The following is a 23,053-nucleotide window of genomic DNA, read 5'->3' on the forward strand; positions in this document are numbered from 1 at the left end:
CAGAAAGACACTTTTTTACTAATGTTTTGCTCAAATCAGTTCCAAGATTGGAGTTTTTGAAAAGCTAAAAAGTAGAAGTTAGTTAGAATAATCAATAAGACTTAGAAATAGTTTTTGAGAAGCAGAAAAGCGTTCATTAGTTATTTAAAATCATTTAATCAATAAGTTTTAGAAATAGATTTTGAGAAGCAGAAAAAGGTTCATAAGCTTCCATTTCATCGAAATAAAGTCCTAGATTTAAACAATTTTAAGTTTCTATTTACAATTGTATAATAATATGGCGAAAAGAAAAATAACATCTTTTAAAATACTTACATTTAATTGTATATACATATAAGCAAATATAATTAAAATATTTCATTCAGCAAGAAAACCAGAGAAAAGCAAAAATGTAACTTTTGAGTCCTTCATCCTATATTTCAAACAAAAAATATCTTGTTGAATTTCTTCTCTATAACAGAGATAGTAGAAGTTGTATCTGAAAAAAAAATCAAAAGATTCAAAAGGAAAATTTCGGCCATTGAAAAAACATAATGAACACTGGTCGATCTTTAAAAATCTGTGAAAAGGGAAATAAAACATAGGCACCTGGAAATTGTAGAGGTGGGATCAGATGACTTCGAGAAGTGAGCTTCCCCTGTGATACGTCAAACCTCTCGTCTGTCCTTACGATGTCAGGTAGTCTTGACATTCTGTAATCAAATTCAATATGAAAACAAACGCCTTACGAAGAAGTCAGCCAAATGATAAGTTATATTTATTATAACGACTATAAAATTTACGAAATGCTGACTTTAAACAGATAATTTGAACTACCATTAGAAAATCTTCTTTCGTTCGGTAGGAAGACCACTGAAATCCGAAAGTTTAAAAGTACATTTGTGACAGGAAATCTTGTCGTTAATTTAAATGAATATTATCATCACAATAATAATAAACATCAATCAATGTACATGAATTGATACAGGATTTAAGAAGGAATTTAAAGCATTCTACAGCTGTATGGTGGTATGGATACTAATGCTTTTCCTAGAAACTCCTAAAGTAGAGTCGGATCAGTGCTGCTTTGTTGCTGTGGTTCTTACAAAGGCTTTTCTTTCAAATTATTCTGATGTCACAGTATTTGAAATACCCCTCTGAAACATTAACTATTTTTTTTTAAATTTTGTATCATAGAGGTTACTATTAGATGCCAGGTATCAGATTTTTTTTGCAATCTGAGGCACGTAACCCAGACATATTCTAATATACATGGTTGATTGCACAGGGTATCATTTGTTTTCCTGATAAAATCTGTTAGATAGGCCCATCCCATAAAGATCTTGATAATTATAATATTTTTAAAAAATAGATGTTTAGTTATCAATTGAAAACTCCCCTATTATTCTTTTACCTTTTAATTATTTTGAAACTCAAATTAATGTACTTTCCGTACCAGATACTTTCATGAATGGCATTTATAAACATTTAAAGGAATAATGTCAATTCTTTCTTAATGCCTTTATAAAGTGTAACATTATTGCATTCAGTTTCCAAACACAATTATAATCTCTTTCAGCGATCCTAGTAAAAGGCAAAACTTAACCCAAACAGAAGTATACAATAACTTAATCTATAAACTGGCCATGTCCCCTGCGATTTGTAGAGCATTGACCGATTTCTTACTTATCTTTGATATTGCAGGAGATTCTTCTTGTTTTGAGTCCACAAAAACTAATATCTGTCTTTGACGTGCAATTTTCTTCCACTGACCGCGGATAAAGACCGTCTTTCCTCATCTATGAATACTAATGGACTTTCAAGGCGTGGGGTGTTTGTGTAAATTCAGTTAATGTCTTTTCCCACTGTTTGGTACTTTTGTGTCCAACATTACATCTAATAATTAAAAAAATTCTGAATCATATTAAGATGTTACATTTGCAATTGATTTTATTTAAAGAATCGTTATCTATGACATTGTTCTGCTTTGAGTTGTGATTTTTTTTAAATTAAATTACTATGATTGAATTTTTATAGAATGTAATTTATGTAGATTATGAACAGAAATCAAGATCAAAAGTCCATTCAAGCAATACAAATCAGACGCAGAGCAAACACGGACCTTTAAAACAACAGGGTTGTGGTTAGGGTCAGTGTTAGTGTTAGGTTTAGGGTAGGAGTTAGGGTTAAGTGGGATCAGGAGCCATGGAGGACAATCTTAGGACAATTTAAGTTCTATCATGGTTTTTATCATTTTCTGTTCTTAAGTTATATGAAACGTTAAGAGTTTATTTCGTCTGTTTCTCTCAAAAAAAGAAAAGAAAAGAATAATTCGTTAAAAGAAAAAAATAAATAAAAGATGCACACACAAAGAACAAAAAATCGTTAATTGTTTTCTTTCTTAAAAATCAGACTTTATAATAATCATCACGACAGCTAAATATCAAGGCACCTGTGAAACTTTTAATGGTACCTTACTTACGAGTAGGCTTAGAAACACATATCTTCTATAACTTCTACAGAAAAGCAAACTCCGAGAAAGTGAGATACCTTTCTTGATCACAGTACTTGTTCATATCTTAATGAAGCCAATCTTAAAATATTAAGTTCAGTGACCACGAATTAAGCCAGGCCTGCTCAATTCTCCCTCGGTCCTGCAGCGTGTTTCCAGGTTGGAAACCAAAAGCCTCTAAGATATGATGACGGACGAAACACAATTTTTTTTTAAAGAAATGAATTATTGACCTTTGATATAGCACTTAGTAATTACTTCGAATTCTATGTTTAAGAATGAAGCAAGAAGATGGCAACTGTTTATAGAATGCTTTAAAAAGTGTTATTTGCAAGGTGAAAACATTTCTGTCAGATTCACACCTGGTACTTTTGATATTTTACACGCAGTTATTATTTGGAAATAACAGGTAAACATCTGGTGTAAAAACTGTTTTAATGGCAAAAGGTTTACCACTGAAGTTATGCAAAGGTTGTAAAGTAAAACAGTTACACCTTATATTTGAAGTTTCTGCAAAAGTTTTGGCAGAAATTTTATAATTTTTTTTAAAAATATCATGACTGTATGTTCGCTGGATTGATTGCATAAAACTCAACAAAGAAACAAACAATAGATCATATCAAAATCTGCAATAAAAATAAGATTTATAAATATAGATAAAAATCAAAAATGAGTGTGAGAGAGATATATTATTGCTGTCTCCATCGGATAGGGTCTATTTTCCAGGAACTATGTAAGGAGCTCCTAGCTTTAAATGGCTTCTTTGATTTGTTTCTTTTGCTGATCATAAATCGATAGAAATTTTAAGGATCATTGAATGTCAATCATCTTCATTGGAAGATTTGTTATCAGCTTCTATTTTGTGATCTCTTAGGCAATAAACTGGCCTTAAAATAAAGCCGGCGTCTTTCTACACATAGTTAGTTTTGAAATTTCCTAACCAATTATTCGCCAAGCTATAAAAGTGTCCATCACAGCAGGCGGCTGAGGGCCATCCTTCACAGTAGAAGGACCAATTGATTGAGCAACCAAATTCTTCATCAAGTGATAGGATTTATTTCTATTTTTCGTCGGCAAAATTTGGAGGTCTGGTATATGCATTGTTTGAAACAATTTGGCATGAAGTCCCTTAGGAATAATGCACTTTGTTGAGATACTCATTTTGATAATAGGAAACATTTTAAGTTCATGTGATATTGCCAGCTAAGCTAGGATATTGAGTCTGATGTATGTATATCAAACGCACTAATGTAATTGTTTTTAAAACGGTCATAAACAATAGAAGAAACCGGTCAGAAACAAATATTAAACAAACACACCAGTTTAATCAGGTGATGTGGAAATGACGTTTTGTACTGGAGTCTTTAAATAGCCACATTTTTTTAAAATTCAAATTGTACTTTTTGACCCTTTTTATCATATCATGGTTTTATCCAGTCATATCTGATCTGGTTCCTTAAGAAATATATAATAAATACAAGGGTGTTTGCAAATGCAAAGCAGCTTACTTTACAAAAGTCGTATCAGTTTCCATGACTTTATGGATCTTGCAGTGACGATATGGGTCTGCAAGGCCGAAACTGATAAATATCACACACTTCGCGGATAAAACTCTTAATATTACACTTTTTTCACTAATATTTTTTTTATTTTTCAACAGTTGTTCAAATTGTACTTTAATTACTGATACACAATATAAAGAACTTGTACCGATAGATATTTATTCCAATATGTGTGTCTTAGTAGATGTGTCCTCTCTTATTAACGTGAAAAGGGTGATGATAATGAACAGTGATCGATATAAAAAATGTTAAAACAATACAAATCTGTAAAGAGAGGACATAAACACTTGCCCTTGGAAACTCCAGAGGTGAAGTAGGTGCCTTGGAGAAGTAACCATCCCCTGTCAACTAGTTATAACCGCCATGAACCCCCAGGTGTACCAAAACAAAGGCCGGATAAATGGCGTAAAACAAATCAGTCATAATACGACTCGATGATAGATTATATTTGCAAACAAGGTCATTATAACGACCATGCAAATGTTGACTTTAAATGGGGTTGTTGAAAAGCAAAACAAAAGGCCTGATCATAATTTGAGTGAAACATGTGAAAGAGGAATATAACTAACTTATCAATTAACAATGGTAATTTCCATTCATACGTCGATACGATATATCCTGGTGAGCTTGAGATAAAAGATACCACAGAGTCTGACACCTGTTTCATACTTGTGAAAAAGACGTTCATGGTAATCTAACAACCAAAACGTGATGACTTTAACTTTTCTATCGTATATTACAGCAATATACCTTAATCACCTGCATAAGTATATATAAGTTGACAATCAAAACAATTTCTAAAACGAGGTAAATTATTGACAAGCAAGTTGATGAAACATCAACAGTCTCGTTTAAAGGCATCATTTCGTAAGTTCTATGGTCGATACAATGACCTTGTCAGCAAATACAATTTAATTTCAAATGTTGACTGACGTTTTTCATCTAAAGCATTATTTTATACACTGAATTGAACGGAGCATGACACAGCACACATGCGGACATACTCTGTGGTGTCCCACCTCTGAATTTCTATTTTGTATTCACTTTGGATAAATTTAATTTAATTGACATATGAATAAAAGTGATTGTTGTTAATTGATAATACAACGTCGATATATCAAGAATCGAGTTGAAGGTCACAACAAGTGCTATATTTTCTCATATGGAAGTTTTTAAAAAAAAAATAAATTCTTCTTTGTGGGAATAGAAACAGATCAGCTAATACAGGGGCACAATTAGTGTCCATTGGAATTCCTACAGTTTATTGAAAGATCTGTCCAAGACAAATTTTGTCAATGAGAAATCCTCATAATGTCAACTTTAGAGTATATGTTTGTGCCTGTAGAATCAGAGTGGCCTTAAACAAATTTCTATTGATGAAGACCAATCACAAAATACTATAAACTATAAACTGTTTCTTTTAAACCACTCCCTTTCTTCGGCCCCAGGACTGATAAGGATGTTTAAGAAGCTCACTCCTCCATGGCATCTGATCCCACCTCCAATGTTTAAAAGACCCTTGTCTGCTCTGCTCCTATTTTGTATTGTTTTACGAACTATTAATCTTGAATACTGTTCTTTATCTCCATATGTTTCATGATACTAGTACACGGTTTGAGTGCTACTGATATCGGAATAGTCTACCATCAGTGTCAGAGTACTTTTAACAGAATGGCTCTCCAAAAGTGGTAAGAATACAGATTTTGGAAGTCCCCCACCAACAGCTTCATCTTTAGATGCTATGAGAGATATGGCTATGATGTCATTATGTTGTTGATGGATTGAGTGACAATCTTTTGGCCTTCGTTGACCTAGCTATGGCGCCTTCCTTCTTGGCATTTCTCTGATTTTCTCAGCATTACCTGTTTCTTTTGGATTCAGTAACAGTATGGTCAGCGAATGATTAATCATCAATAATCATATGCATTGCTAAAACTTTTTTTCTTACATAGTTATGTACTTCAGTGTTTATGCTTTTGTGTGGCCATGCCATATTAATTAAGATTTTGGACATCAGTGTTATAAGGAGTAAGTAAATCGTTGAAAACGACCACTGCATTGGTTCTGAACGCATGATCTTCAGTTTGAATTTCCCTCAGCGATCTCCAAATATAAGTAAATGTAGCCTTCAAAATATTATCTTAACTTAACGGTATTTCAAGCAGAGATACCGATCTCGGAGGTATTGTACAGCCAATTCCATTTTCATTTGTTATTTACTGTGTAATTCAAAAGTATTTCTGACTTTGCAAAAAAAACCCATATATTTTGTCTCATCTGGGATCCGATATTATAATCGCTTATAAATGAATTGAAACGGTGTACCTTTACAGTATAATAATTGGATTCACCCTATACTCTAAACAGAACCTGGATATGTAAAACAGATGGTTACTACATTTATTTCTTAACAGGTGTGATACAAAGAGTTGTTCCATCTGTATTATGAATGCCTTATACTTTCTCCCTTCATCACGATCATCGCTGGCGTCTGGCACAAAGAAACCACAAACTGTACATTTGAAATTCAGCTCGATGTTATTGTTGACTTTGCAAGTGCTTTTACATGCAAGCAGAAGCCCTGCATCGAGTTCTCTCGCATCATCAAAAAGGCTCTATAATTTATTATTTCACTTCCTCAAAAAGACACTACAATTCATTATTTCACTTCATCAAAAAGACACTCTACACTATTTTTTTTTAATGTTTTATTGACAATGTAACAATTTCAATAACCAAGATCAAACGCTTCCTTCTTTCTGAACAGGCGGTGAACCCGGTCCACTCGACTCACGAGCCTTCTAGTGCTTATTGCGCAATCAATGCAGATTTTTAAAGATCTTAGAGACTCTGATCTTCTTGACAGAAAAGATTACAATTATACACGTTTGAAGTGTTTATGATATTATCATTATATTTGATATGATCTAAATACAGGGATATATCGTGTTATGCAATGACAGAACAATTGGTTATAATTTGTATCTGTTTGTTTTATCTAGGGACTCGTGTTAACCACTCGACTGAACTGGGGGTCATAGTAGAGTGCAAGACATTAATTTAGAGATTATAAATCACTCCTTAATACTTTTTTGTTTGAATTCCAGGAAATTATTTTTTTTTTTTTAGATTGCTTTGATCTATATATATATTTCAAAAAATCAAATCATGAAATAATTAGAGAATAGGTGAGTTCATACACTTCTAAATATGGGTACCAAACACGTGCTATTTATTGCTCCACAAGAGTTGGAACACCTCAGTCTTTTGGTACAATCGGGTCGTTTAACAAAAAATCAGCATAAGAACACACAATTCTTTAAATTGATCAATTATATACCGTGTTATCTAGCAATAAGCAATCGTGTAACGGCGCATCCCATTTAATACACAACAGATGTTTAATAAAAGAGAAAAAAGTCAGCGAAAACGGTACAGAACGGCGAAACTATTTCATTCCCCGCGATATAAGAATATGTAAATAAAATTGTTCATTAATAATACCTAGATATATTCTTAATAGGTTCATATTGTTTGCACTCTCTCTCTCTCTCTCTCTCTCTCTCTCTCTTGAACGTATGTTGTGACGAGATTTATAAAGATTGATGTCTTTAGTTATTAGAATAAAATCCTCACCTAGCATCATCGTCTTAAGTTTATGTGTACATTATCTAGTATATTTAGAAACTTTAGCGTCATTTACCCCTATGTCTATAAATCCAGTAATTCTGATGACCGATTTTGTTTCGTGCTATAACAACTTGCGTGATATGTTGCGAGGCTTTCCTAATCCCTTTAGTTGAGAGATTCTCTCGGTAGCCAAGGACTCGTTTTTATTCTAAGGTCGTTTTGACCTTTTGAATTCCTGATTTAGTATCAACCCTCATCTTTTTCATACGACATTATTGCTAATGAAAAGGTGACTGGTCGTCTTTAAGAATTCTAAGATAGATGAGGAAACCTATTTTTTGAGAAATTTGATTTCATTTAGTAAGAAAATATTGTAATAAAAACGTGGGATTATTTCAAATAAATATTATTAAGGATAAATAACAAACCCTTTTTTTTTTTACATATATTAGCAATGGTTCTCATGGAATGATAATTAAATTGGTAACATGAATCGCATGGAGGGGAATTTTGTAAGATTTTGTCCTTAGGTAAAAAAAAAACTTATGGAAAATTTGATAGAATTAATGAAAACCAGCTACTTTTTCTGTATTCAATAATCCAGAAGTGAAAAAGAATTATATAGATTACATCATCAGTACATACTGGTCCCTGCTGACAAAACAGGTAACAACATTGTCTTCGTTTATAAGGCTCATTATTTAAATCATATTTGAGAGGAACTAGGATTTAATTATACTAGTGGTAATTTCAACTTATAATCATAGCTCCTTTTCTAAGGAGGAAATTGTTCATAATGATATGTCAGTTTTGAATATTTTTGATATTGCAAACAACCAAAATGAATTTGAATTACCATATCCATATTGTATTCCAAAACTTCACATAAATCCTTACAAACAAAGATATATAGTGGGTTCCAGTAAATGTTCTTCCAAGCCCCTTTTGTTTTTCCTCACTAAAATATTAACAGTAGTGAAGGAGAAACTTCAAAAGTAGTGTGCAACAATATATTCGAGAAGTGGTGGAAATCAGATGTGGATACTTAAAATTTTCAAGGAACTTTTGGAAAATTAGAAAATACAAAAGTTTACCACCAGAAATCACAAAAGTTTACCGCAATCAATAGGATGAAAACTTTTCAACTTTTTTATACAACCATTCCCAGCGATGAATTAAAGTCCAGACTTTTTGATATCATTGAAAGCTGCTTTTTCAACAAAGATGAAATTGTCTCATAAATTTACTTACCTTTTCATTTGTCATTTAAAAAATGAATATGTTAACAATATTCTGATTGTTCACACAAGTACTCTGACGTTGACATTAAAAGGATGCTTAGGTTTCTGATTGACAATATCTATATGAATTTTCGAGACCAGGTTTTCCAACAATTTATTTTTTTTTAATTCCCATGCGTACCAATTGCGCCCCATTTTCAGCAGACGTATTTTAATTTTTCTTAGATGTTAAAAGAAAAGACTTGTTGAGCCCTAACAATGGTTATTTCCATTTTTATGTCGATTAGAAATATTTCGGTTAACTTGAAATAAAAGATATCACAGAGTCTGACACATCTGTTTCATATTTAGATATTTTGCCTTATAAAGACGTTAATGGAAATATAACAACCCAGCTTTATGATAGACGTGATGACTTTAACTTTCCTATTGCCAATTTCCCTTACTTATGCAGCAATATACCTTCATCACCTACATACGGAGTTTATATTTCTCAGTTGATCCGAAACGCGAAAACATGCTCTGCATATGAACAATTTCAAAATTTTTCTAAAACAAGTTGATGAAACAAGAATATCAGCAGTCTCGTTTAAAGTCATCATTGCACAAGTTCTATGGTCGATATAATGACCTTGTCAGCAAATACAAATTATCATTATGTCAAATGCTGACTAGGTTTTTCATACTAATTGTTTGGCCATTATACATTTTCGTTATTTTCCGATCCTGACAAGAGCATTCGGCGGGTGTGACCAGTCCGCAGGGGATGCTCACTCTTCCATGGCACCTGATCCCATTTCTGATGTTTTAGAGGGCCGTGTTTGCTCTGCTCCTATTTTGTATTGTTTTATGGACTTTTGGGCTTGAATACTGTTCGTTATCTCCATATTTTTCATAGAAAGAAAAACAAAGTACCGAGTAGAAGCAACAATGAAAACGTACAAGTTCTGCCTATTCTAAGGATTAATTGTTTACGTCATCAGTCAAAAAATATTTGTCAATCCACATATCAATTTTTTTGTTTGTGTCAAGGACAGATATATACTGTACAACCAAACTTTAATCTGAAATCTTGAAAATATCAAATTCATTTCGATTTTTCATTCAAATTTGCACAATAACAGGATATAAAATGTAAAGAGTTGTATAGATAAATAAAGGTGGCCACAGAAAGGTGGAATTTTTAACATCGTAGAAAATTAACATTTTGTTAATATTTCAGAAATTTAATAAACACGCATACACGCTAGAGGATGCAAAAATAAGAAATAACGAAGACGACAGGCATCGTGCAGTAAACCATACAAATAAGCATCTATTATACAGAGATCGAATAGTACAAATTCAGTGATTATCAGACGATTGAGGTAACAACATATTAAGGCAAATGTACTTTAAAGTTTTATAATAAGAATACATCAGAAGATAGTTTATGGAATGCCATACGTAGCATTATTCGATTACCATTTAGGGGATTCTTTTGAGATTCGACAGAAAAAAAACACTATTATTGAATTACGGAATATGCAAAAAGGAAAAAAAAAACAAGGCTAATTAAAAAAAAATGCTCCCTAGTTTTACGTGCACTCATCTTGACCTAGAATTTTACAAAATATAACCGACACACATTACTAATGACAGATGAACGAGACCAATTCCTAGTCTTTCACATTATAAGTGATAGTTATCATAAAAAGTCGTTTTTACTTGAGAAGGGACCTGTCAGGGTTCTCTAGGCTCCTATTTGTAGCCACTAATGATCGTGTTGTCAGAGAAATGCCTTGTTATTTCAGGATCCCTGAAAGCGAAATTCAAATGAAACATCGACGTGAGGATTTTTACAAGGGTCTTTTTCTCAAATTTTCACCTCACCACTTAGTCGGAAAATTAGATGCCGTGGATTTAATGTGAAAGCGGTGTAGACAGCGAAGTAAAACTAATATTTAGCTTGTTTGAACGAATCGGTATTAGGAGTTTGTAATTTTTTATTAGCCATTTTTATTTTAAAATAACCGACAGAACGATTAACAATTAGTTGTATCGAGTTCTTAATGATTACAGGAGCGGGGATCTTGGCGGAATTTCAAGGGCACCTGTTTTCTTTAGGTTGATTTGCTTATGTTTGTAATTAATATATAGCCCCACTTTAAAAACGAATTGACTAAAATATTCCTGTTTCAGAAAAGTTTCAATGTTTCAGTAAGCGATAACTACATGTATTGATAACATTGGCTTACTTTAGAAAACAAAATAAACTGAATAATTTTAGTTTGTTCATTAAAGTCCGCGAAGTAGCCCGTAAATTCTACCATGATTTTGTATTTGTTGGACAGTGTATGATTATCGTACATGACGATCTGATGATGCTTTGAATGTGGCTATTGGCATTGCATCTCTAACATGAAAAATAACAACATATCATCCAAAAGACATGCCAATTAGTACCACTAATTACATCCTATATCACCAATTATTCCTTGATTAGTTGGGAACGGGGAATCTTGTCAATGGAACGAGGTCTAGAGACAGGGTCATGTGTGGATGTCCGAGTCACGTGATTAGTTCTTCTTCCGTCCGCTCCGAGAGTCATCTATATACCTGTAGGACAGATGACTGTCCTAGATATAACTTTAACCTTCAATGCATTCTTGATTGATTATCAGATTATTTTAATATTAGTTTCGTCGACTAATCCTCATTATCTTTTACTCTATGTATTCTTAATTAATAAAAAGTCGACCATGTCATTAAATTTCACTTTTTTATTAAAAATTCAGGAATATTCTGTAAATGAAACGCGTTGCTGTTTTATTTATTTCTTACCGTTCTGAACCGTTATATGTACTAATTCAATCGTTCATTTAGATTAATATGATTAAAAAACACTCCATATCCTATTATTATATTTTTTTTAAAATTGTTATTTAAAAGGCGTAATAAAAAATTACTATTTCATTAAAGAATTTCAATTTTAATTCTCTATAAATAGGGACATTTATGTCTTAAATTCTATATTGTACTTTAATATATAGTACAATTCCATTATATTGGGCATATCTCTTTTAGTTTTATTCTTCAAGTTGGTTCACTAAGTAAATTAGTGAGGTTCGATCTTAACTACATTGGTTCCATCACACTTCAACTCTCAGTTTTGAAAACATCTAATCGCATTTGTTTACCAGAAGCAATAGGGTGATTAGAAACAAGAAAAAACCAAGATACTTCTCACTGCTGATGTTAAAACCCGGAAATACTTCTCATCCATTAATTACTTGGTTTCTACGCTCTCGTATGCTAGCTGCTGTCCACTTAGGGCCGTGTTGGTCAGCTTCCTCTGCACTGTCCTTTTTCTATTCTGTGGCAGCATTGAATCAATTGATTGAAGGTAGAAACTGAACATTCGTGTCTTCCCATCGTGCGCACGCTTGGAGTTGGACCGTGATTTTGTTTGAGGAATCTGTGTTTTCGTGTTTACAGATTTTGGAGTAGAGCTGGAGTAATTCGGTGGATTTTTCTCTCTCTGTATTTTCAGATAGACGGGAAAATTTCTAATATAATTGTCGTCTGGGCAAGAGGGAAATGCAGAATTGAAAAAGTAAGTATACATTACGTATGTTGGGTTTGATGAAATTGTATTCATAAAATGTGAATAATAAATTTCAGAAATTAAGATACCAGTATTTAACCATGTAAACATATTTGTACAAATTATTGAATTGGATAACGCGATGAAATATTGTAATAAAGAAATCGAACAGTATTCAAGCTCTAGAGACCATTCAAACGATACAATCAGGAACAGAGCAAAAACATCAGAGATGGGATCAGGTGCCAAAATGGAGAGAATATCCCCTGTCACCCGGTCTCACTCGCTGTGTGCTTATTGTTATGATCGGGAAATAACTGGAAAATCCGTAGATATTTAGTTAGTAAATAATTATCTAACAACTTGTATTTGTCTTCAACGTTTTGAAGCACAAACTTCCCCACACTGTATAGCGATTTGATTTAAATATTTAATTGGAGATGAATTACATTTCTTTTTATATTTAGCTCCCTAAAATCAAATTCACAGTCTTAATCATTGTTTTGTGCCAATCGTGAGAAAAGAAAACACCAAACAGACTAAGCAATAATAAATTGAATCATTGACTCAGAAGAGCCATGAGACAAAATTGGTAAACCCCTTTATTAAAGAAAAGGCCACGGCAGATAATTTGCTGTGTCTTAAAAGAGCAGAAAATGTTACAAACTCTCTGTGATATTAATAATTAAAGGAGCATTGCTGAAATTTTTATATAATTTATTTAATTTATTTTGATTTTACCAAAAAATGACCATAATTATATACCTAAAAGTCCCCTACTTCAATGACAATTTTTATCACTGTTCTTCTCCTTAATTAGGCAGCGCTCCGATGTGTCATTTACAAAAGCAGCTCCAATTTGCTTTATCCTTTTGTCGACAATACAGTTTGTCCTGCCTTTCAGGCAAGTTGCTGCAGCTGTTCGTATTCAGTAAAATGCTCCGGTTTTTGTTGGTGAGAGGAGGGTAGTGTTTGCCGTATTTGTCGTTTTAATGGCTTCCCTGTAATGATCGATGCTGAAAGAATTATTTGTAAATCCTAAAAAGAGCATAATATATTTTAATTTGTTTTCGAATAAATCAATGAAAGAATTATTTTTATGTATATGTAAGTCTTGTAAAAATACGTGTAGTGCGCCCATCCCACCCCCAGTACCAAGTCAGGCAAGTGATAATTATTTTTTTTACATTTAAGTTTTATTCGCTTAAATATAAATCTAAGATATCTACACAGGTATTTATTCTGTATGAAACGATAAGAAGTGCGAAAAATGCTTGTAGATTCCGTTTTAAATAGAAATTGAAAAAATTTCCTTGTCAGCATTACAATTAATCACTAAGTCAAACGCTGACTGACATTTATCATACTAAAAAACACACTGAATTGACGACAGATTTTGCCGTTATTTCCTGATCATGACAAGGAGCACATGGAGGATTGACCAGTTGACAAAGGATGATCACTTCTCCATGGCAACTGATCCCACCTCTGATGTTAGTTCTGCTTCTGATTTGCATTGTGTAATGGGCTTGAGCTTGAATACATGTTCGTTTTCTCCATATATTTCAAGTAATATCCAATTTTAAAATTGAGTATGAATATTCCTGTTCTCTTTTAAAAGTAGCGACAGTGTTTCTATGCACATTTTACCTTTTCCGTAGGCGATTTGTTTTGTATAATAGCACCGGAATCACCCCTATGTTATTTATCAAGGACCTTTTTTATATTCCATTGGCCGTGCCCTGATATACTGTCGATTTGTACTCGGCTCAGTTTTACGACTGATAGCGTTTTATTTCTCTTTCTTTGATGCAAATCGTGATTTTCTTACGGTAGAGTGCCATAGAGACAGAAACGAAGGATGCTTTAGATTCCAGTCGTCTTTGGATCGTAAACATGTTTACTTAATTAAAACCAGGCTAGATTAATTAGTTTTAAATTAAAACATTAAAATATATCAGGCATATATAAGAAAAATAAAATTGGAAATGAATATGTAATTAATTCAATTCTGATCGGGATTTTATTCAGTGCAGTTCATATACATGTATGCGTTTATAGTAAAAGAGCAAATTCCAGCTTCAGCTATGCTCCTTTGTAAAGCTCTTTTAGAATTCAGGCTAGATGTAAAGGTACGATTATTAAATTCATTCAAGTTTTTGGAAATGTTGAAAATATCTTAAACTGATGTACGATTCAAAAGAAACTTTCATTTGAAAAGGAAACTATCTATGAGTTAATGCTGCATTAGCACTTGTTGAAAGTAAATATCTAATGAAGAAACCCTACGTTAAATTCTAAAGATTTCTTTTGGACAATTTTAGGAAGATTATTCGCCTTTTAAGCCTCTTGTTTAACTGGCTCTAGATACTAGTATTGGAACTATTTTTTCTAAAACTAACTTTGAAAGTCTTATTTCATACCCAAACAAATATACACAAATTCATAGGCAGAACACTAAATAAAAATGTTTACTTATTAATTTAGATATTCTTTTGTATGCAAAAACTGTTTAACTACCAGAAGAATTTTGCTCATTTTGTAAAACTGGTTTACCTACATGGATATTGGATAAATTTAAAAAAAAATAAATTAACTTCAAGACACAAATAATTTTTTGTACAATAATTAAATGCGAATAAATATAAAATTCAAATAATTTATTATAAAAGATCAGTCAACATGATTCAGCAATGGAGACCTATACCTCCCCATTTAGAAGCTAATCTTTATATATAGACAGGGAGATTGTAGATAAAACAAAAAATACACGTGTAAATACACTCTTGATCGCCATTATCGATGTCTTTTTATTTTCTTTAATCCTGGAAGCAAGGTATTTTTTAGCAATCTGTAACTTACATCTGCTTAGCTTCAAATCATGAAGCATGTAATTCTCCCCTACTGTGGCATTAACTCCACCCAGTAGTTTTCGAAGAAAATGTGCAAAACAAACAAAATTGTCTGTAGTGTAGGTATGGAATATGAAGATAACGAACAGTAATCAGGTTCAATAGTCCAGTAAAGCAACACAAATTTAGAGCAGGGCAAGCTCGGGTCTCTAAAATCATCAGAGGTGAGATCAGATGTCAACAGCTTAAAAAAAACTTAGGACTTTTTAACTTTATACATAACCACTCCCCACGATAAATTATAGTCGTTAAAATGGAATTCGTAGATTTACTTACCTTGGTCATTTACAGAATTATTTTGTTAAGAAACACTTTCTGATTGTACGCACAAGTATTCTGAAGTTGACATAAAAAGATGCTTGAGTTTCTGATTGACAATATCTATGTGGTTTTTTTGAAATCAGGTCTTCTAACAACCTACTGGAATTTCCATTCTTGTTCCGTTATTAAAGACTAATTTTTGTATTCATATGAAGCAGAATTTGTCCAAAATCTTAAATGTGAAAAGAAGAAAACACTTGCTGTGGTCTTTAACACGACATTTAGATATATCGACGAAGTATTGTCAATTTATCATGGTTATTTCTATTCTGATGTCGACACGATATATTCCGGTGAAGCTTGAAAAGATACCACGGAGTTTGACACATCTGTTTCATATTTGGATATTTTACTTGAAAAAGACGTTAATGGTAATCTAACAACCAAGCTCTATGATAAAAGTAATGAATAACTTTTTAATTGTCAGATTCCCTTACTTATGTAGAAATATATCATTATCACCTGCATACGGAGTTTATGTATCTCAGCTGATTCGATAAGCAAGAGCATGCTCTAAGTACGTATGTACACTTTCTAAAACGAGGAAAATTGTTGACAAACAATTGCTAAAACAGAATATCAGCAGTCTAGTTTAAAGTCATGATGTCGTATTTTTAGAATCTACTGAGGATTAAGAGATTGAAAAAGAAAAGTGAAATCTGTTCAATCCTATATATAATCTATCATATAAAAACATGCAGATGTCATACTTACAAGTACATTAGCACGGTTTTTCATGTTTTTGACTCAAATTTTCTGACAATATTGATAAAAATCAATAAACAAAAAGAATATTGAACATAAATTTTGATAACATTCTCTTTATAGTGAAAGATTTATAAATGTTCATTTAAGCATTGCTGATTACATGTCAAGTATATATCAAATTATTCGATTAATTCTTAGAAGTTAGAACAAATGTTGGTTGGTGAAATAAGCGGAAATAACGAACAGTACTAGTATTCAAGCGAAAGTCCATAAACATAACAAAATAGGAGCGGAGCAAACACGAATCTCCAAAACATCAGAGGTGGGATCAGGTGCAATGGAGGAGTAAGTATCCCCTGCCGACCGGTCACCACTGTCCTGTGCTCCTTGTCATGATCGGGAAATAACGGAAAAATCCGTGTACTTCTCCTAGGCACCTGAATTCACATCTAAAATTTCCGGGGGTACACCCTGTACATGATTTGTACTGTCTGTACATTGATGTTTGTTATCTTTACCTCTTATGGTGGCACATTTCTGCCACCTACATGCAAGATGAATTAAGTCAACGTGCAAGATAATTATGTGTACATGCAAGATAATTATGTTGACATGCAAGTTACAACTGTTTTAATAGAATCTGATTTTAATATGGGTAAAATACTGTACTGACGCCCGTATCTGACATCGTAGATGCAAGATGCAACATAATTATGTAGACATGCGACTTATTTTTGTTAACATGTGACTTATTTATGTCAACATGCGACTAATTTATGTTACCATGCATGACAATTATGTTAAAATGCTACTTATTTATGTCAACATGCGAGATAGTTATGTCAACATGCAACTGATTTATGTCAACATGCGAATTATATATTAACAAGCAGATATTTATGTCAACATGCAAGATAAAACATTGCATATCAACATACATATCTTGCATGTTAACATAATTATTTTGCATGTTGACATAAATAAGTTGCATGTTGACATACGAGGGTTGTTCGAAAAGTTCGTGGACAACTGTCATATCTTTTTTTATTTGACGTCATATGTTATCCAAATTTGGAAGAAATGTATTTACAATAAATCCAAATGATTTGTATTAAATTTTTTTTCCAAAATATTATGATTTATTCAAAACTTATCCAGATTTTAAAAATGCAAAAATCGGAGCATGTCAAAATTTTGTAAGTTACAGACAATACACTATATATATATTGTGTGTAAAAATGTTTTACTTAGTATATTTTTTCTTGAAATAACAAAGATAAGTAATAAATTATAAGCATTTACTTAAAATTTTAAATCAATTACTGAAATATATGTCAATTACTAGATTCAAATGTTTTACTTGATTTTTGTATTTTAAAGAATTGACACACTAAAAATTCAAATTATAAGTAATAACATTAGTCTTTACTTACATTTTACATTTCTATATAATTAATATTTTCGTATAGCTGTCTCTCTGTTTGTCTGTTTATCCACAGAAACTTTAACCTTGCCCATAATTATGGCTTTCACATATTTTGCTTTGTTGAAAAGAAATCAAATCTTTTGAACAGTAAATACCAGACATGTATACTTCACATATATAGGAATACCAACAACTATGAAATTTTGACCTTATTGAAAACTTGTGAAAAAAACAAAAACGATTACTTACATATATGTAATCATTTTGAGAAGAATTCATAGGATCAAGAACTTTGACCCTTTGAGAGGCAGCAGATAACTTGTGACAAGACCTTTCTTTGGGTATCACCAAATCTGTCCCTTTGTCTTTGACCTTGGCGTTTGACCTACATTTCAAAATTGGTAACCTTGACCATAACTTCTGAAAATTTCACATATGTATTTTTTTTTTTGGCAAGACCTTTCATTAGAACAAAACTTTTGACCTTAAAAATCCCAATAATTTAAATTTGTATATAAGAAAAGTTTAACCTTTGAAATGTTGCCATACAGGGGCATAGGTGTTTCACAAACACATCTTGTTTGAATTGTATTTAATTGATTTACTTAAAACAAAAATTTATTTCACAAGCGATTGTTGTGCATGTGTGTACAAGTACTTGAAATGTTTAACATTTTTAAAAGGCTTAAAAAGATACAACTTATTCAATTTTTAAGGCTTTCGAAGAATCAAATGTTTTATTGACAAAGAAATTGGCAAAAGAAATAGAAAGTATAATTGATCATGAGTATTTATTCTATTAAACTATTCAGAGGGCCCAATTAGGGAACTCTGATAAAGACTGTGAGTAGTACTCACATGTCAGCGGATAAGGATTGTTTCTAGTAAATAATCTAAATATAATAAGTATTTCATTTACTTAGTATTCTTTTGAGTAATAATTAATTTTGTAAAAATCTTAGTAATAATTCATAAAATTTAGTAAATATAACAAAAACTTTAAAAAGTTGGTAATTCTATTGATACTTAGTAAATCATTTTATAAGTAAATGAAAAGACAAGACTAAATGGTATCTTATTTTAAAAACAACAAGTAAAACTTTTTTTAGAGTGTGCAAAAACGAAAAAGAACCTAAAAATTCAAATACATCAATTCGTATACCAAATTATGGCTTTATATTTTGCTTTGTTGAAAAGCAGAAGTAAGTAATAAAAGAAATTAAAACCTTAACAAAGGAAATTATGTGTGTACAACAGGCAGTATTTGAGTGACAGAGGTATCAGAACAATTCTTTAAAAAATCTAAACAAAAACTTTTTCAAGAAAAGACAAAGGTACTTCAGAGTTGTGAAAAAGGATAAAAGAAATTAAAATAACAAAGGAGTGAAAAGGGCATTGGATTATACTGTGTGAAATGTATAGGGATAGTATTTTTTAGAAATTCTTGACGCTATGTTTTGACGTTACATTGCCGTTAAGTGTGCTCCGCGGGTACAAAACATGTTGATTTTAAAATGAAGTAAATTGATTTCTATGAAATCAAAAGGAATGAAACTTCACACATCAACAAAACAAATATTTTTACATATTATATTGTGCTTATTTTAAATTTCTAGTGAGTAATATAACGAAGATTGACATCGTCCACGAACTTTTCGAACAACCCTAGTAAATAAGTCGCATATTGACATCATTATCTTGCATGTTGACATAAATAAGTCGCATGTTGACATAATTATCTTGCATGTTGAGATAAATAACCCGCATGTCAACATAATTATGTTGCATCTTGCATCTACGATGTCAGATACGGGCGTTAGAAAGTAAATTTACTCACTTTTAAATCATATTTTCTTTTAAGATCGGTAACTTGCATGTCAACATAATTAACTTGCATGTTGACATAAATATGTTGCATGTCTACATAATTATGTTGCATGTTAACATAATTTATCTTGCATGTAGGGGGCAGAAATATGCCACCATAACCTTTTTCATCTGCATCACTACATTTTTATTCGGAGAACTCAGATGCAATTCACATTATTGATAATATGCTTAAAAATAAAAATACATAATAAAAGCAAGGAGGAAAAGTTGTTATGTATGCATGGTAATTTTAAAATACTTTTATTGCTTGGTCATGTTTTGTAACGTTGGTATAAAATAATCATATTTCGGACCTCGTCATCATTCTGTTTAAATTAGTTTGTAGTGGGTTTAATCTAGGAGTAGGTGCGCGGTGTTATTAGTACCTAATTAAGTACCTCGTTCATTGCACCTTTCTTCGTGAAATTTCTATAAAACCCTTAGTTCCTCTCATTCCATCATTGATATTGAATTTAATGTTTATCAAGACAACAGTTTTTTTCTTCCCTTTACCAGGTTCGTATATTGGTTGTCGTTGTTTTTTCCTCTCTCCATCTATCGAAATGTAAGCGCTCAATTTTTGATATTCTTTTTTTTTTAATTGACGCACTAAGTGACAAAATGTTTTATTTTTTATATTTGGTGATACATAACGTATCAAATATTGCACATTGTGCATCTTGTACAGATTTTAAAGCTCTACATGGCGTATCTGAACCAAAAATAATCATACGAGATGATTGAGTGTAGATACACATTATATTTGTTATTTACTTTCAAATTAAAATTTTCACCAATTTTGAACTTGAATAACTTCACGTTTCTGTAGTTGAATTGACTTTAAATTTTGGAATGCAATGAATTTAAAATTTTGTAATTTAAAGAAAAGTCAGGGTTATCTTTATATAAAGTAATAAAACAAATAGAAGATATTTGTAATTTTGGTTATCTAAACTTAACTAAAATTCCATTTTCTAGTATATGAATTTAATACTTGTGTATGCTCCTATCAATATCATTTCAATGAACTTTGTAAATTATTCTGCTTTTAAATAAGACAAAAAAGACTTAATACCATTCAGTGCGTATCAATATTCATTTTCCTCGTCCAGTCCCTGTGATTGAGGCATCAAAAATCAGTTAACCTTTATTTGGTATATTTAATAGCTGTATGAAGTTTACGGATCATTGAGAGTCCGTGGCTACTTGATTAAGTTATGGAGTATCACAATTAGAAATGAACCAAACACATTAAGTACGTCTACCAAGGGCTTTAATTCCGTTTAAACTATGCTCCAGTGTAACATCAATAGTCGATTCCAAATGAATAGGGACGCTTGACCTTATACTAAGGGAGCCTTTCATTCAATCAAATGGCAGATTTGCATTTAGATGAACCATTTCTTATTTCATTCAAAAATGATTTTTTGTGGTATGTCGATTACTGTTTGATTTTTTCGTAATATGTCGTTTTACTGATTCAAAAGGAATTCTTTTGACTTGGAATATTTGCGAATTTTCTATATATGAACCAGCTTCTTGAAAATTGGAATTACAAGAAAAAGTTAAACTTTTTGAAATCACAAGAGTTTACCAAAATCAACAGCTGAAAAACTCAAGACTTTTCAACTTCATACACAACCATTCCCCACGATAAATTAAAGTACAGACTTTTTGATATCATTGACAGCTCCTTTTTCAATAAAAATGGAAGTCTGAAATTTATTTACTTGGTCATTGGTCACTTGCAAAATTATGTTGGAACACAATCTGATTGCACACACAAGTACTCTAAAGTTGACATCAAAAAGATGCTTGAGTTTCTGATTGACAATATCTATGTTGTTTTTGGAGACCAGGTCTTCCAACAATCTATTGGAATTCCTATGAGTATCAGATGAGCTCCGTTATTAGCAGACCTATTTTTGTATTCATATGAAGCAGAATTTGTGCAAAATCTTATGCGTGAAAAGAAGAAAACACTTGCTGTGACCTTCAACTCAACATTTAGATATCGACGACGTATTGTCAATTAACAATGGCAATTTCCATTCCTATGTCAATATTCAATAGCTGCTGATACGATATATCCTGGTGAGCTTGAGATAAAAGATACCACAGAGTCTGACACATCTGTTTCATACTTGGATATTATACTTGAAAAAGACCTTTTATTTTAAAATAGTACTAGTAATCTAACAACCAAGCTCTATGATAAACGTGATGTCTTTAATTTTTCTATCGTCAACTTCCCTTACTTCACGATGCAGCAATAAACGTTCATCATCTACATATGGAATTTATATCTCTCAGTTAATTCGATATACAAGAGCATGCTCTTCGAATGAACAATTTCTAAAACGAGGTAAATTATTGACAAACGAGTTGATGAAACAAGAATATCAGTAGTCTTTTAAAGTCATCATTTCGTAAGTTCTGTGATCGATACAATGACCTTGTCAGCAAATACAATTTATCATTGAGTCAAATGCTGACTGAGTTTTTCATACTTATTGTTAGTCTATTATTCATACATTGAATTGACGACGGATTTTTCCGTTATTTCCTGATCATGACAAGGAGAACACGGCGGATGTGACCGGTCAGCAGGAGATAACTCACTCCTCCATGGCACCTGATCCCACCTCTGATGTTTTAGAGCTCCCTGTTTGCTCTGCTCCTATTTTGTATTGTTTTATGGACTTTGATATTGAATACTGTTCGTTATCTCCATATCCTTCATTATTATTCCTTTGCTTTTTTTCTACAGATTTTTTAATTTTATTATTGGTCAGGTTTATGCAAAATACAACAATTAATTTTTGATCGGTCAATAAATTTTACTGGGATGCAGTGTAAAAGGGTGTACCATAATACAATGAGAGCAACTTTATTTTATCTTGATAATATACATGTATCTGTATCTGTGCTACATTGCTTGTAACTTTGAAATGCATATGTACGAGCACTATTTGCTTACAGAAAAAGATGAAATTTATATACATGTACTTTCATCACCTGCATACGGAGTTTATATATCTCAGTTGATTTGATACGTAAAAGCCTACTTCACTTATGAACAATTTTTAAAACGAGGTAAATTATTGACAAACAAGTTGATGAAACAAAGATATCCGCTGTCTTGTTTAAAGTCATCATTTCGCAAGTTCTATGGTCGATACAATGACTTTGTCAGCAAATACAATTTATCATTGAGTCAAATGCCGCTTGACGTTTTTTTTTCAAACTAATTGTTAGTCCATCATTTATACACTGAATTGACGACGGATTTTTCCGTTATTTCCCA

The 23,053-nt window shown here is 31.9% G+C and overlaps 1 protein-coding gene across 2 annotated transcripts in view; it reads left to right on the forward strand.

Moving 5' to 3' along the window:
* Positions 1–23,053, forward strand: part of LOC134242046 (dopamine receptor 2-like) — a 32,412-nt gene that overhangs the window by 2,223 nt on the left and 7,136 nt on the right. Inside the window, exon 2 of one of the 2 annotated variants that reach the window (XM_062724066.1) lies at positions 12,457–12,519. The gene's annotated coding sequence lies outside the window, so the exon portion shown is untranslated. Of the gene's footprint in view, positions 1–12,140; positions 12,520–23,053 lie in introns of those variants that run through there. The other variant, XM_062724057.1, reaches the window with a different exon arrangement.

This window comes from Saccostrea cucullata, unplaced genomic scaffold, assembly GCF_032062105.1.
Source record: "Saccostrea cucullata isolate Sc308-1 unplaced genomic scaffold, CSIRO_AGI_Scuc_v1 ctg587, whole genome shotgun sequence".
NCBI lineage: Eukaryota > Metazoa > Mollusca > Bivalvia > Ostreida > Ostreidae > Saccostrea > Saccostrea cuccullata.